Source organism: Siphateles boraxobius, unplaced genomic scaffold, assembly GCF_051911475.1.
Source record: "Siphateles boraxobius isolate OS27281-9 unplaced genomic scaffold, OSU_SipBor_1 66, whole genome shotgun sequence".
Taxonomy (NCBI): Eukaryota; Metazoa; Chordata; class Actinopteri; order Cypriniformes; family Leuciscidae; genus Siphateles; species Siphateles boraxobius.
The window spans coordinates 3,545,001-3,560,641 of NW_027509193.1; the positions used below are offsets into that span (position 1 = coordinate 3,545,001).

Consider the following 15,641-nt stretch of genomic DNA (forward strand, 5'->3'; position numbering starts at 1 on the left):
TCTATCCACCTGTCCATCTATCTATCTATCTATCTATCTATCTATCTATCTATCTATCTATCTATCTATCTATCTATCTATCTATCTACCTGTCCATCTATCTATCCACCTATCTATCTATCTGTCTTTCTCTATCTATCTATCCATATCTATCTATCTATCTATCTATCTATCTATCTATCTATCTATCTATCTATCTATCTATCTATCTATCTATCTATCATCTATCTATCTATCTATCTATCTATCTATCTATCTATCTATCTATCTATCTATCTATCTATCTACCTGTCCATCTATCTATCCACCTATCTATCTATCTGTCTTTCTCTATCTATCTATCCATATCTATCTATCTATCTATCTATCTATCTATCTATCTATCTATCTATCTATCTATCTATCTATCTATCATCTATCTATCTATCTATCTATCTATCTATCTATCTATCTATCTATCTGTCTGTCTGTCTATATCTGTCTGTCTGTCTCTATCTATCTATCTATCTATCCACCTGTCCATCTATCTATCCATCTATCTATCCATCTATCTATCTATCTATCTATCTATCTATCTATCTATCTATCTATCTACCTGTCCATCTATCTATCCACCTATCTATCTATCTGTCTTTCTCTATCTATCTATCCATATCTATCTATCTATCTATCTATCTATCTATCTATCTATCTATCTATCTATCTATCTATCTATCTATCTATCATCTATCTATCTATCTATCTATCTATCTATCTATCTATCTATCTATCTATCTGTGTTTATCATCTGACCATATCTATCAATCAATCTATCTATCTATCTATCTATCTATCTATCTATCTATCTATCTATCTATCTATCTATCTATCTATCTATCTATCTATCTATCTGTCTGTCTATATCTGTCTGTCTATCTATCTGTCTGTCTGTCTCTATCTATATATCTATCTATCTATCTATCCACCTGTCCATCTATCTATCTATCTATCTATCTATCTATCTATCTATCTATCTATCTATCTATCTATCTGTCTGTCTATCTATCTATCTATCTATCTATCTATCTATCTATCTATCTATCTATCTATCTATCTATCTGTCTGTCTATATCTGTCTGTCTGTCTGTCAATCTATCTATCTATCTATCTATCTATCTATCTATCTATCTATCTATCTATCTGTCTGTCTATCTATCTATCTATCTATCTATCTATCTATCTATCTATCTATCTATCTGTCTGTCTATATCTGTCTGTCTGTCTCTATCTATCCACCTATCTATCTACAGTGGTGTGAATAAGTTAGGCCCCCCATGCTAAAGTTGCCTAAAAAGAGGAATAAAAAATCATCTTTTGGAAATTGATCTTAATGGCTTAATTGGAAAAATGAGGAAAAATCCAACCTTTAAGGACACCAATTTTCTTTGTGTATGAATAATGTATCATAAATAAATAAATGTTCTTCCTTAAAATACAGGGTACATATTGCATAAGTCATTGCCCCCCTATGTTAAATTCCCATAGAGGTAGGCAGATTTTTATTTTTAAAGGCCAGTTATTTCATGGATCCAGGATACTATGCATCCTGATAAAGTTCCCTTGGCCTTTGGAATTAAAATATCCCCACATCATCACATACCCTTCACCATATCTAGAGTGCATCACATACCCTTCACATACCCTTCACCATATCTTTCGACTGCATTTTGCCACGCCCATTTCCTAAATTACCCATTTATAGCCATCCAAATGAAAAAAAAATCAACTTTTTTTCAATAATTATTGATTTAGAGAGTCCAGAGAATTGCCCTAGACATAAACAAAAGTATGTTTTCAACATAATTGCAAATATTTAATGAATGATTTGATTGACAGCAATGGTTCTTGAGGCAAAGTTGTTCAGTATGAGGAGATATATTAAATAATATGCATCACGTGATTACAGAGCCGTAAATATCGTTAGCCCCAACTAGTTGCCGATTTCTTTCAAAATAACCTTGTTTTATAGGTGCTCAAATTTCATCGGCCATGTTTTTTGAGATACGCCAATGCCTTCATAGACATATATGGTACCTTGGACCAAGTCAAGTCAATCGGACTAAAGGTCAGGTGGTCATAGCCCTTTTTATGTTTTTTTCATGTTATAGCGCCACCTACTGGTCAATCGCCACGATTTTTTGCATGTGACCAAAGATTAAGCTGAAACATAGGTGTTCCAAATTTGGTTAAGATATCTCGTTCAGTTCACGAGTTATAGCCAATTTAGTAAAAGGGGCTCCTCCCACTTGGAACGTGACCGTGAACCGAAATTTCCACTTTTTTTGATAATTATTGACAATCAGACTCCAGAGAATCTTGCTGCACTGGTTTGGTTCTGGTCGGGCCAAAAACCTAGGACTAGTTCGCAAAAGTAGGTTTTTGGGATAACCCAAAATAACCGAAAATTGACCCAGGGTGATGAGCAAATCCGAGGCATGTCCGCCTTGAGCCAAGGATTCCAACGATGTAAGACACTTGAGCCTACGGCCAACGGTTTAGGGGTTATGAGCCATTTCGTACCTTTGACCACTGTAGCGCCCCCGTCAGGCCGATCGGGGCGGGCCTTGGTGACGTTGTAGGCGGTGTGAGTACAACCAGCCCCCAAAGTTTCGGTTCGGTCTGCCCGATCAGTTTTAGATGGAGAATGTTGCATCATGGGAAAATTAACAATAACAAGCACTACTTGCTTGAACCCCTAAAAAAATGTTCACTCCACTAGAGAATATTTAAGGCTGCATCCTTATCTAGTGTTTACCCCAGTGACTGAATGGATTTAATTTGTTTACTGTGAATTTTATTTTATTGCATCTCATTCTCTTTTTTGTGTGACACCAACAAATAAGTGTGTCACCAACAAATAATCTAAAGCAAAAGAAGAGTAGATTCATTCAAAGAATTGTATGACTTGATATTCTAGACAGGAAATCTGCATGTAAAATGTCAGTCTAGTCGTGTGTGTTCAAGGTCGCACAGTGGCGCATTTCTGGAGAGAAATGAAATCCCAAATCAATCGGAGAGAAATACTGTCAGGCTTTGTCAGAGCACGGTCAGAAATGCAGCGATCCTTTAATATAGACTGGTTGTTTAGTGTGATTGTTGCACTTCCGACTGAGATGAATGAGATATGAAGGTTGTGATGTAGTGATATTGATGACTGCATTCTGGATTCTGATTTGATGGTTGGTAGAGAGAGTAAAAAGAAGTGGACTTGCAATTAAAGGCAGAAAGGTATTAGTGCTCGGCTTATTTTTATTCATGACACAATCTGTGACACACACACGCTCCTTATCTTGTCTGTGAACACACACACACACACACACACACACACACACACACACATTCATAGTCACTGGCACTCTGCGTCATAAAAAATCTCTCCAGCCTCAGTGTTTCTCCCCAGAGGAAAACACCTCAGGAGATCTCAGTTATGTCTTTTAAGTATTTAGTTTATCTCAGATGTTTATCCTTAAATGCCTTATTAGTAAAAATAGACCCAAATTAGATTTGTTAAGAATATAAAGGGCTTTTAACATTACATAGCTCTGATAATTTAGTATTTTACGTAAAAAAATTTTTTTAGAATTTTGAAATATTTAACTTCCCTTCTGAAAAATACGAACACTTTAAGTACACTTTAACTCTTTTAAAACCAAATGTAATGACACTTAAGTGTCTAAAGATAATGATAATCGACATTAAATGAAAATATGTTATAGTTTAAATTATTATTAAATGCAATTAGTTGAACTTAATAGTGTTTTTTTGCCCACTTAAGTAAGTACATCTTTGTATGTAATTTCATAATTACTTGCATTGTTTTTAAGGTGTACTGCCGAATGTACTGACAAGCATTTATGATAAACTAAAATATACGTTGTATGTAATTTATACTGAAACTTGTATATATACCATATTTCTAAATACACATTAAGTTGAAGTTACAATTAATTACATTTAAAATATATTAACTTTAAATGTAATATCTAATAACACACTACAGTTAAAATTATATTCAATACTTCACATGTGCTTTGGTATGTTGGTCATCACATCAAAAAAAGTGTAGCACATGACACAATGATTAATAAAACAATGATTTAAAATGTACTTAAGAAGTAATATTTTGGCATTATTACAAAGTACACTTTTAAAAGTCTGTCAAGAAAGTTTTATTTAATTAGCATTATATGAACTGCAAGTCCCATTTGCTTTCAAAGATACCTTTAAGATGTGAAGTACACTACAAGTTCACATTCAATACAATTGAATTTTCACAAGTGATGGAAAATCTGGGCACCGTTTGAGGGTTTTATTAAACTCTATCTTGAAACTTTACGAGACACATGTTAGAGATTAAAGATAACATGAAATGTCTTGAAAGGGGCAGCTTTTTTACTTGTGTTGATGTATTTCCTTTTGAAAGAGGAAGTTTATCAAGAGGTCATCTCTTTTTTTAAAAAAACATTTTTGTTCACATTACAGCCTTGAAACAAGTTTTGCTACTGGCTGTTGCTAATCAGTTGCAGGTGACAAAATGGGGAGGTAGGCTACGTTCTCCCTCTAGAGATCACCTGATTGGGCAAAATTGTACATAGGCCTGTGAGTGCAGTATGAGTCATCGGCCGAGTACGCTGGCATATAAATAACCTCAAAACTCCCATTTAGATTTCACAGGGTCTCCATTTGTCCTCTGTTCAATTCTCAGTGCTGCCAAGGAAGAAATAATTGAAATATTCAAGAGATCTCGTTTGTGATCTTTCTCGTATGGCTCTCTCCTCATCTAAGCGAACTCTTTCAACTCCCGGCTCCTTCACACCACACTCTTTCTTTTGACGCACACACACACGCGCGCGCGAGCGCACGGTGGGTTTCGCCGCACCGATGAGAGATCGCCAACCTGTGAGACAGCCTTTGAAGCTGACATCTTTCCCCTCCATCTCTGTCCTCTATCTCTCCCCGCTAGAGCAGGTGGTCTCCCCCCTTCACAAATCAGCATTCACACACACATTCGCTGGCTTGCGAGCCCCCCTGAGCTAATTCCATTATACATTCCGTCTGGAAGTAAGAGAGGACTGCCCTCTAATTGCTTTCTTATCCCCCTGAGCCCCCTTTCTCTCCTTTACGCTCGTCTCTTCTCCTCCAAACAGAACCCCCAACCCCGTTCGGTCCACCCCCAGCCCCCGCCCCAATCCGAACATGGCAGCAAAGGGAAGGAGGAAAGTGAAATAGAGCGAGAGAGACAGGGAGAGAGAGAGAGAGACAGGGAGAGAGACGAGGCTGCCACTGACAGGGAATATCTGCCATTTTCCGCGTTGCAGGAGGACCTGATCCAGAGGACCGGGATCCAGGCACAGGCACCATCGCAGGTAGAGACGCATGTTTCTCCGCATTTAATGTCAGTGCGAGTGGATGGATGGATGGATGAGTGCCTGGGACTGGGCGCTGCTGTGCGTCTCCAGAGCCGCATGCATGGGGACAGGGGGGCGTGTTGGATAACAGGCTGCACATGTGTTTGCCATTGCGCTCAGAGTCTGATCTGAGTTCAGTTTAGCCCTGCACTAATCCCGTTCCGAATTATTGCAAGGTAAACTACGGCACTGGTCTCAAATTTGTCAACTCTTACTATAGCAACAGATGATGTACGAGAGGGATAGTATTTGGTATGTGGTTCGTACGAGTATTTGGTATGTGGTAGAAAAATCAAGGTTCTAAAAGAACCGTTAAGTGAACATTTCTAAAGAACCTTTTTTCACTATAAAGTGCAATGGAATGATTCCATGGATGTTAAAGGTTCTTAATGGAACCGTCGGTGCCAATAAGAAACCTTTATTTTCAAGAGTGTAGTTATGTGAGTATTTGATTATTAAAAAGCAAATGTTTAGTATTCAATCTAAACGTGCAATTTGTCCATGGATCCGCTGAAATGTGAGCTATATTTGGAGCCGAAATCAAAAGCAACTGAAAACTATGACGTGCTCTTGTGTTTATATCGAAGACGCATTATGCAAATGAAGAGTGTGTTGCGCTTTATATGAAAATGTGTTTGTGTGATTCAATAAGTAAGATTTAGTGATGAAAGCATCGTATCACTCATATGCATGGATCCGCAGACGAAATGTGTGTGTCAAAAATCAAAAACAACCCAAAACTTCAGCGATAATTTCAGACTTGACATGCACTTGTGTTTATGTTGAAGAGACGCATTATGCATATGCAGAATGTGTTGAGCTTTATATGAAAGCCTGCGTTTATGTGATCATTTTGTGATTGGGGTTTTCCGGAAAGCATTGTATCACTATTGGTTTGTTTACATGCGTTTCGAGGGAATTCGTCGTGTTTTCTGTGTGTGTTGTTTTGTATGCATCATGCCCTTGATCAGGGAAACTCAGGGGTATAAGACAGCTCTAACCTATTAAACGCTGCACTGAGACTGCAGTGTCACAGCTGACTGATATTGATGCTCTGGACGGCCCCTCTCCGCAAGAATCCATTTAGAGACGTGTGTGTGTGTGTGTGTGTGTGTGTGTGTGTCCGCGCGCGCGCGCGCAGAGGGAGTGTGACTGACAGGCGTAGAGCGCTGTGTGTGTGTGCGCGCGCGTGTGTGTTGGTATGTGTGAGATGGACAGATACGGAGTGGAGAGAGGTGAGATGAATATGAAGGCGGGGAGAAAAATGGAGGGATAGCATGAATATGTGAGTGAATTACAAAAGAGGAAAATTTGATACCAACATCTGCAATAACATACTAGACGCGTCGCATCTACTGAAGAAAAAAAGGTCGCAACTGTATTCCCAAGGTTAAGAGCGTCACTCTGCATGTAAAATAACCCAAGACATCAGCAGACTAGATCATGTGCCAAACGCTTGCTGGGGGAGGTGGTATGATCACAATCTTCTATCACAGTATGAGTCATTTTATATTATATTGTATATTTGTACTGGAATTTATTTATAATATAACATTTATGTAACATTTCATATTATTATTATTTAATGTTATATAAATATTTAATATTATTACATACCACCATATCATATTAGATCACTGACTATTTTTGGATGTTCCAGTAAATTTCACAAATGAAAGGTCTTCATTGATTATTTTCTTTTTTTATGTAGAAGGTGATGAATGCAAACCAAAATATAACTGTAAACTGAAAGTAAAATATATTTTGATATAAAACTATATTTGCCTTGATCTGTTTTTGTTTTCCATTAAAATATTTAATCATATACTTTTGATATCTAAACAAGATATATTTAACTGAGAAGCAAAATATTCTGACATTTCAGAGAATATATCTTATATCTTTCCTGCTCCACTGGCATAACTGTTCTTATTTTAAACAAAAATCGTACTATTTTTGTTAGATTTATGCTTAAAATTAAATACATATAGTTGAAATAATACATTTTAAAAATTTAAAAACGTACTAACTTTTTCTTACTCCAATGATATTCTTATTTTAAACACAAACCTTACTCTATTTTTACCTTATGATTTATGCTTAAAATTAAATTAAATAAACGAATATAGTTAAAATAAATAATAAATAAATTGTTTTAAGGAATAAGTTTTACTACATTTTTACAAAAAATGTCTTATTCCAATGACATTCTTATTTTAAACACAAACCTTTACGATTTATGCTTAAAATGAAATAAAATAAATAAATATAGTTTTAATAATAAATAAATTCATTGTTTTAAGGATTACATTTTACTAAATTTTTTATTTTAAACACAACCCTTTCTCTATTTTACCTTATGATTTGTGCTTAATGAAATTAAATAAATAAATATAGTTTAAACAAATAATAAATAAATAAATTGTTTTAAGGATTAAGTATTACTACATTTTTACTACATTTTCTTACTCCAATGACCTTCTTATTTTAAACACAAACCTTTCTCTATTTTACCTTATGATTTATACTTAGAATGAAATTAAATAAATAAATATAGTTAAAATAATAAATAAATACATTGTTTTAAGGATTAAGTTTTTAAAAAAAAATCTTCATCCAATGACATTCTTATTTTAAACACAACCCTTACTATATTTTTACCTTATGATTTATGCTTTAAAAATAAATAAATACTGGAAAACAAGGGGAAAATAACGATTAAGAAAATGATTTTGCACTGCAGTGCCTATTTTTTAGAAAATCAAATGAAACATATCCAGCAAATAAAAACTTGATGATGCAAATCAAAAGATCAGATTATCACAAATGAATAATACTTGTGGTTTCAGAGCAAACCCAGCTTTACAAATAAACAGACACAGAGCTAAAACTGACATTAATGACTCTGAATTCTGATTGGATGAGCCACATCAAAGCTGTTCCAAAATAGCTGAAATAAACACTTCCAGTGAATTCTATATTAATGCGGCAAGTTGTGACGTTGCCCTGCAACCATAACCGGCTAAACCCTACTTCACGTTTCTGCCCTTAAAACCAAGTTCTTGGCCATCTTCACTGACTCTGTATTTGTGCAGTTTTCCATATTTTCTCATTGCTCTAATGTGTAAATAACATAACGCAGTCCTGCCCGTGTAAATACAGCTACACCGCTCATGCAAAATCTGTAAAAGCTGATACATTTATACCGCCACACAGTATATACCATCACATCGCCCAGCCCTTCATGGTGCTATATCGTATTTTGTCAGTGACTATCGTGGAGGCTGATGCAATCCACTGAAACTGTCACACACCTGAGGGTCAGTCAGAGAACAACCATGAAAAACAGAACGAGATAGAGCGAGAGAGAGAGAGAGAGGGGGGTATCGGAAACCGTCGGCTCTTTCAAGAATAGAAGGTGATGGGAAAGAAATTAGATAGAGGCAGTGGGAAAGAGTAGACAGAGAGAGAGACAGACGGATATGAGGTGAAGAGAGGAAAGACAGCACCCCTCCCCCTTCCGCTGTTTTCTAGGTGCGAGAGTCCTGAGCAACAATTTGGCACGGCTCAAAACAGATCCATAAGGTCAGGACGGGGCAGAGCGAGCGAGGGAGGAAGAGAGGAGAGGAGCAATGGAGGAATTATTTATCTCCAGATGCCGCTGTCTATGCAGCACTGGGCTCAGCAGTCTTTGCTCCGAAAGAGCGGAGAACAGGAAATGAATGGATGAAGAGAAGAAATAAACAACAAACTCGACGGTCAGGGGGTCAGATGTGTGACACCGTAATGAATCGAAAGCCACAGGAACGTTTCACGAATGCGCCAGGCTCCGACGCATTCATGTGCAAAAGAGATGTCTTATAACTGTGATGTCATATTTACAGACGAAAATAGTGATCTGTTTGAAGTTGAAGTGTGTAGTCTCTGCTAGAAGTAGCAGTGTAAAAAATAATAATTGTTTCTTAACAAGTTTCCATCTGCCATTGGCCAATCAAACAGACAGTCCCGCCCTAAACTCAAAGCATTGGTTGGGTCAATGTGCACCACTTACATGATTTTATATAATATACATTTTTCAATTGCAGTCTTTTAAAAAGGCATCTGAATTAATAAACTATGTGCAATGTAGTGTTGTCAAAAATATAGGTTTTTCAATACATGTGTTCGATACATCGATACTGAAATATCTGAAACGCTTCCAATACTCATTTTCCGCAGAATAGATATAGCCTAATAGCTGCTTTTTGTCTCTCTCTCATCTCTCAGACTCACAAACCTGCCTCTCCTCACTCACTCGTTTTCATTTGCTCCGGATGAATATTGTTGCTGTTACAAGGCTTGAATTTCGGCATGGGTTTGCGTGTATTGCGCATAATTTTACCCATTCCCACAGTTCTTGTTCTCACACCCAAAGTGCGCTCACATAACACCTCTCAGTACTAAATTGAGTTATTTTATCACTGCTTATTGTGCTTAAACAGTCAAAGACACACAAAATCATGTAAAAAATTCCGGTCTTGGTGAGTATTCATGCAAACACACTCACAGTCAGTTGTTTTAAGTGAACGTAAACAGTTGAGAAAGAAAACGCATGTGTAACAGTATAATGGATCTGTGCATTGGCTCTTAAAGTGACAGCAGCCTAATATACCTGCTGCCAAATTACGAGATAATATTAAAAATATCTATATGGCAGCTTTTCCCCATGGTATCGATGTCAGAATTGTGGACAGTGAAAATGCTGAGTGGCTTGTAACTTTGGAAAACCACTAGTGACAGTGACCGGTGACCAATAAAGTTAGTCAATCCCTGTTTGTACGGGTAATTAAGTAAAAATGATTCTTTCTTGGCACATATTGTTGGCTAAAACCTATTCCCCATGGAGGATAACTATGATAATGATAAAGTTATAGTTCTAAAAATCATTCTCAATATAAAAGAATGGCAGAGTTGCCACAACTGTAACAATAGGCACAGAGAAACAATGTTGGTGATATCATTTTCAAAAGAACGCTTTTTTTCCAGCTGATTAACGGTAAAAATATTGACAGCCAATCAGAATCCATGCTGCTTCAAAGACCTCAAGCTTTTAATGCGACAGAAGACGAAACTTCAGCACGAGCTTATAATAAACAGAATCATATCGTCCTCTGCTGTTGACGCTAATAGAGTTATCTTTATTGTTGATATCTTTATAGTTATTATGTTCTGAGTGTGAACGGGCCTTAAAGGGATAGTTCACCCCAAAATGAAAATTCTGTCAGTATTTACTCACCCTCATATTGTTCCAACCCCGTAAGACCTTCGTTCATCTTCGGAACACGAATTAAGATATTTTTGATGAAATCTGAGAGCTGGATCACTCCTCCATAGGCTTCTTCAGGGATTGAAAATTGCCGGCCTCGAAAAGTTATTAAAACATCGTTAAAATAGTCCAAGTGACTACAGTGGCTCAATATTAAGTTTATCAAGCGACAAGAATACTTTTTGTGTGCAAAAACAAACAAAAATAACGACTTTATTTCAACTATTCATTTCCTTCTCTTTGGGCCTCGAGTCAGTTAAACTACTGTAATTGTGTAGAGCTACGTCACACGTAGGCTCACTATTGGCCGGCACTGGTCATGTGGGTGATGTGTGTGACTTACAACTACAGTAACCTGACTCGAGGCCCAGAGAGAAGGAAATGAATAGTGAAATAAAGTCGTTTTTTTTTTTATACAAAAAGTATTCTCGTCGTTTGATAAATTTAAGATTTAGCCACTGTAGTCACTTGGACTATTTTAACGATGTCTTTAATAACTTTTCGAGGCCCGGCAAGTTCAATCCCTCAAGAAGCCTATGGAGGAGTGATCCAGCTCTCAGATTTCATCAAAAATATCTTAATTCGTGTTCCGAAGATGAACGAATGTCTTACGGGGTTGGAACAACATGAGGGTGAGTAAATACTGACAGAATTTTCATTTTTGGGTGAACTATCCCTTTAATGTGGGATCTGACTTGATCTCGCGTAATTTTGGATGTGCATGTTTGTGTTACTTGTCTGTGTGTGGCTGTACTTTATGGACTCATGCCCTGTTGTTTCTGTTTGTGTGCGTGTTTACGCCCCTCATTTCCACGTATGTCGGAACATACACACCTGTGTGCGATTGTGAGCGTTTGATGCATGACGTTGGTGGTAGGCTATGCTGCACGGTGAAATCGCTTAGATGTCATCTAGCTCAGTGGAAGGTCATCTAGCGTTTCTCCAAATAGATCCAGCCTTCGTTTCCACTCCACAGCCGCTGTATTTACCAGTCCACTGGCTCAGAACGCTAGTGCACACACGCGCGCACACAAACACTCATGCTTCCTGCCACGCCTCACTACTGACAAACCGATTGATGACAAACGAGTCCTTAATAAAAATTAAAAAAGAGGCATTTTATTTTTTAGCTTCGCTTAATTTGTTATGAAGGAAGTAAGGTTTCCAGTGCTTTCCGTGGCTTTAGTGTTTAGCGCAATTGTAGCTACTGAAACTGCATCACTCACGTGGGCAATACTTGTTTGAGTCCAGTGATTTCTAGGGTCTTCTAGGAAGTGTTATTATCACTGATGAATTGAAAATATTTTATTATATGTTTTATATTTTATTTAAAAAAAATTGTTTAAAAAAATAAACAAATTTTACTGTGAAAACTGAAACATAAATACATTAAATTATGACTTCAGAGCGAAGTAAAATAATTTATATTTTTAAAAAGTTTATAGTTTCATATTTAGAAAATATTAATGTATATTGTAAAACTTTCCATTAAACATGATAATGCCACTAGATGGCAATAACACAAGACTTTGACAATCAATTTAATGCTGTTAAACATTTTTAAATGATACCAGTTAACTTTGGTAGCCCTAAATTGATAAAACAATAGTGAAATATTATTAACAAATAAACATGACTTAAAAACATTAAAGGATCATTTGTTTTTTAAATAAAAAAACTGAAGAAAAAAATAATAAAACATCTTAAAACGAAAACTAAACAAAACTGAAAATTCAAGCATAGCGTTATTTGTGACAGGTCACGTTAGACAAGCTCGCATCAGCTGACTCTCAGCTATTGCCTATCACAGCATCCATACATGAGCTCCTTCAGTATTATCAGCAGCTATGGCGTTTCTCAGGAGCCAATTACCCTTCTCCATCCCCAGCTCCTCCTCTCGCCAGCCAGGATTGACATTCCGATTCCCCTTTGAATCAGATTAAATCCTCAAATTATGATTTTACATTAAAATCTTGAATTAATGATATGTGCATACATTCATGTTGGTTCTGTTCTGTTTACCCTAAGGTTGGTTATTGCTGCTCTCCCTGCTATTATCCATGCTAGGCTGTATGGATGCGCAGGAAGTTCTTGCCCAGAACAGAACCATACCGCCAAAACTAACTGTATGCTAATTGTCAATCGTATTTGACGATAGTGGTCCAGACAGAACTAACTGGTTAAGTCTGGGTGTTCTGGTAGCTCGTGTAATCGCTCCACCCCTCCGGTTCTACTCGCACCGCTCCGAGCGGGATTTGAACCGCCGTTTCCATGCTAACAAGGAAGCTTATGACTGCCGCAGCTAACGTCAGTCGCCAGTGCGCCTCCTGAGGCCAGGGGAGTGAGGTTTACACACACAGCTCTTACTGGCGGGCCTGAGTTACACATAGGGTTACTCAAACGTCTCTCTGATATATTCCAATACATGATTAAAGTCCTTCCTTCAATGCAAGTCGTAGAGAGTTAAAATAACAGCACACATTCCTCAACAAGCCACAAGATGTGAGGTGCATTCATGTCTATGGCACAAACAATAAGCTGTTAGGGTTTAATATTTAGGGTTAATGGTTTAGAACAAACCCCTAACCTTAAGTATGAGCAGCAATTATAGCCATGCATTACCAAGGACAGTAATTAGTGGAAAAGGGCATCGAAATCTTTGCACAATATGGCAAAACTCAAATCTACCGGTTCAGGTGGAACGCACAGGTTCAAGCCTCCGCAGAGACCGAGTGAAAGCATTTGCATGTGATTTATTTGTGTCCCAATTCTGACTGTATGTGATCCATACCACATCCCCTCAGGAGAGACCAGCTGCACAGACCAATTTACCACCTAGCATCAGCACATCCCGGGCCACGAGTGTGCGACACTATCAAGGGCACCTACGGGTAGCTGCTGGTGTGAGATCTCCAGTCGTGTTGCTCGATCTCTTCCGGAGTCCGCAGAGCAACGAGGGGGATTGCGTGGGATTTTTAACGACTCTCAGGGGCCGGTGGTAACAGATGAGGAAGAAGGGGCAGGTGATTTTAATCCGTACTGTTGCAGATGATTTTATTTCCCATGATCACAGCAGCACAGAAGCATTTGAAGAGTTCTGCGGCCTCAAACAGCCGTTTGAATTATATAACCGTTAGAAGGAGGGCGACGGCGTTCGCGTCAAGGACCGTACAACAAGGTACTATAGTCAAAAAGGGGGCTGCTTTTGCAAAGGAACCAAAAACGAATCCTTTTATAGCACTACAAAAGCTGACAACTGCGTTGGTTTCATTTGAGAAGATCTTATGGCTTGTCTTCACTAGCAGACACGATTAGTTCACGTCTATAAGGATTGCTGCGTCAAACAGTATGTGTGTGTTGAGTTACGCGTGTGTGTGTGTGTGTGTCGGGGGTTTGGGGAAGGACAGAGACGATCTCTTAGGGGACGACGTGTATCGGGACAGTAAAGTGGGCCATGAATACACATCTCTGTCTTAGATTTGGAAAATGCTGTTAAGCCCTTTTTAGTAGAACAACCTATATACAGTAATTTTTCTGTCCTCTCCTCATTGTACATGGGATTAATCCTTTTCTAAATTTAATAATAAATAAAAAAATCATACATTTCCTTGAGAAGCAAAATTGCACAAGATACTAAGACCTGTTTTGTAAAATATACCTTGAATTAAGAATAATTCTAATAAAATAACAACGCTGACAGACAAGACACAGCAGGTTACTTTTGATATAAAATATGGTCTCAGCTTTCAAATTCTGTCAATTTTATTACAAAAGTCCGTTTTGACGTTCTTAAATGTGGCATGACAGAACGCTGAAGCGGTACGTGTCGTGAACCGATCATCCTCATTATTACCTAATTATAGCACCAAATAAACATGAATGAACATCAGAAGGTATGTTGAAAGATACGGTACAGCTTACTGTATCATGTCTCGTTCGATGAGTGTTTCAAAGACGGTAAGACATGAATAAAACAGCTTGTGAACAAGCTGTCACTTAAAGCCATTCAATGACCAAGTTAGCTAGAAAAACTTTAACGAGGAGCATTTTGCTAAATATTTGCACTATATAACATATTTATTATATTTTTACTCATGTCATTACAAATATTATAAAACCTCATTATATTAATTGAATACGAATGAATTGTTAATTATATACTTTAATAATAATACCAGCAACTTAGGGTACGTTTACACGACAACGATGTGCTTAAAACTGAGAAGTTTTCCCTTTTGAGTTTTCCACGTACAGACAACACCATTGTCAAAATCTCTTTTCACACAGATCTGCGAAAACATTAAAAACCCCTTTATTCTGCTGCCAGGCCATTAGATGGCGATGAAACACTATAGACTGATCACGTAATACGCATGTGCATGACGTCATCGTCTTCAGTGATTCACATTTTTGTTGTTTACATGGAGACTGGTTTAAAAAACTTGCACTTTGAAACCCGTTTTCAAAACTTTGCGTTTTCAGGCACCCAAAACGCCGTTGTCATGTAGACGAACGGCCAAAGCGCATACATTTTTTTACTTTTTTAGTCGATGACGTTGCTGTGTAAACAGCCCCTCAGTTGAGAGAGATTTGGTTCCGAGACAGCAACATAGTGTCAGCCCAGATCCGGCCCACATCTGGTACGCATTGAATCCACATGTACCAGATGTGGGCCGGATCTGGGTCGACATTGTTGAGAATAATTAACATGTAGGCCCTACTGTACCTGATCTTTAGCCAAATGTATCGATATTGAATCAAAATCAGAATCGAATCGCAAGAATTTGCAGCCATGTATTTGGCTTTAGAAATCCCCTTGGCTCGAAAAAAATCTGAGAGAGCATGTCTGAACTGTGCGTGGATACACGCCACCACCAGCAGCGGAAAAC

The 15,641-nt window shown here is 37.6% G+C and overlaps 2 protein-coding genes across 3 annotated transcripts in view; one reads left to right on the forward strand and one right to left on the reverse strand.

Moving 5' to 3' along the window:
* Positions 1-5,272: 5,272 nt before the first annotated feature.
* rai1 (retinoic acid induced 1) overlaps positions 5,273-15,641 on the forward strand; it is a 64,729-nt gene continuing 54,360 nt past the window's right edge. Inside the window, exon 1 of one of the 2 annotated variants that reach the window (XM_077211650.1) lies at positions 5,273-5,405. The gene's annotated coding sequence lies outside the window, so the exon portion shown is untranslated. The remainder of the gene's footprint in view (positions 5,406-15,641) is intronic. The other variant, XM_077211651.1, reaches the window with a different exon arrangement.
* The window catches only part of tom1l2a (target of myb1 like 2 membrane trafficking protein a), a 143,895-nt gene continuing 138,703 nt past the window's right edge, over positions 10,450-15,641 (reverse strand). Inside the window, exon 17 of the transcript XR_013196721.1 lies at positions 10,450-10,460. The gene's annotated coding sequence lies outside the window, so the exon portion shown is untranslated. The remainder of the gene's footprint in view (positions 10,461-15,641) is intronic.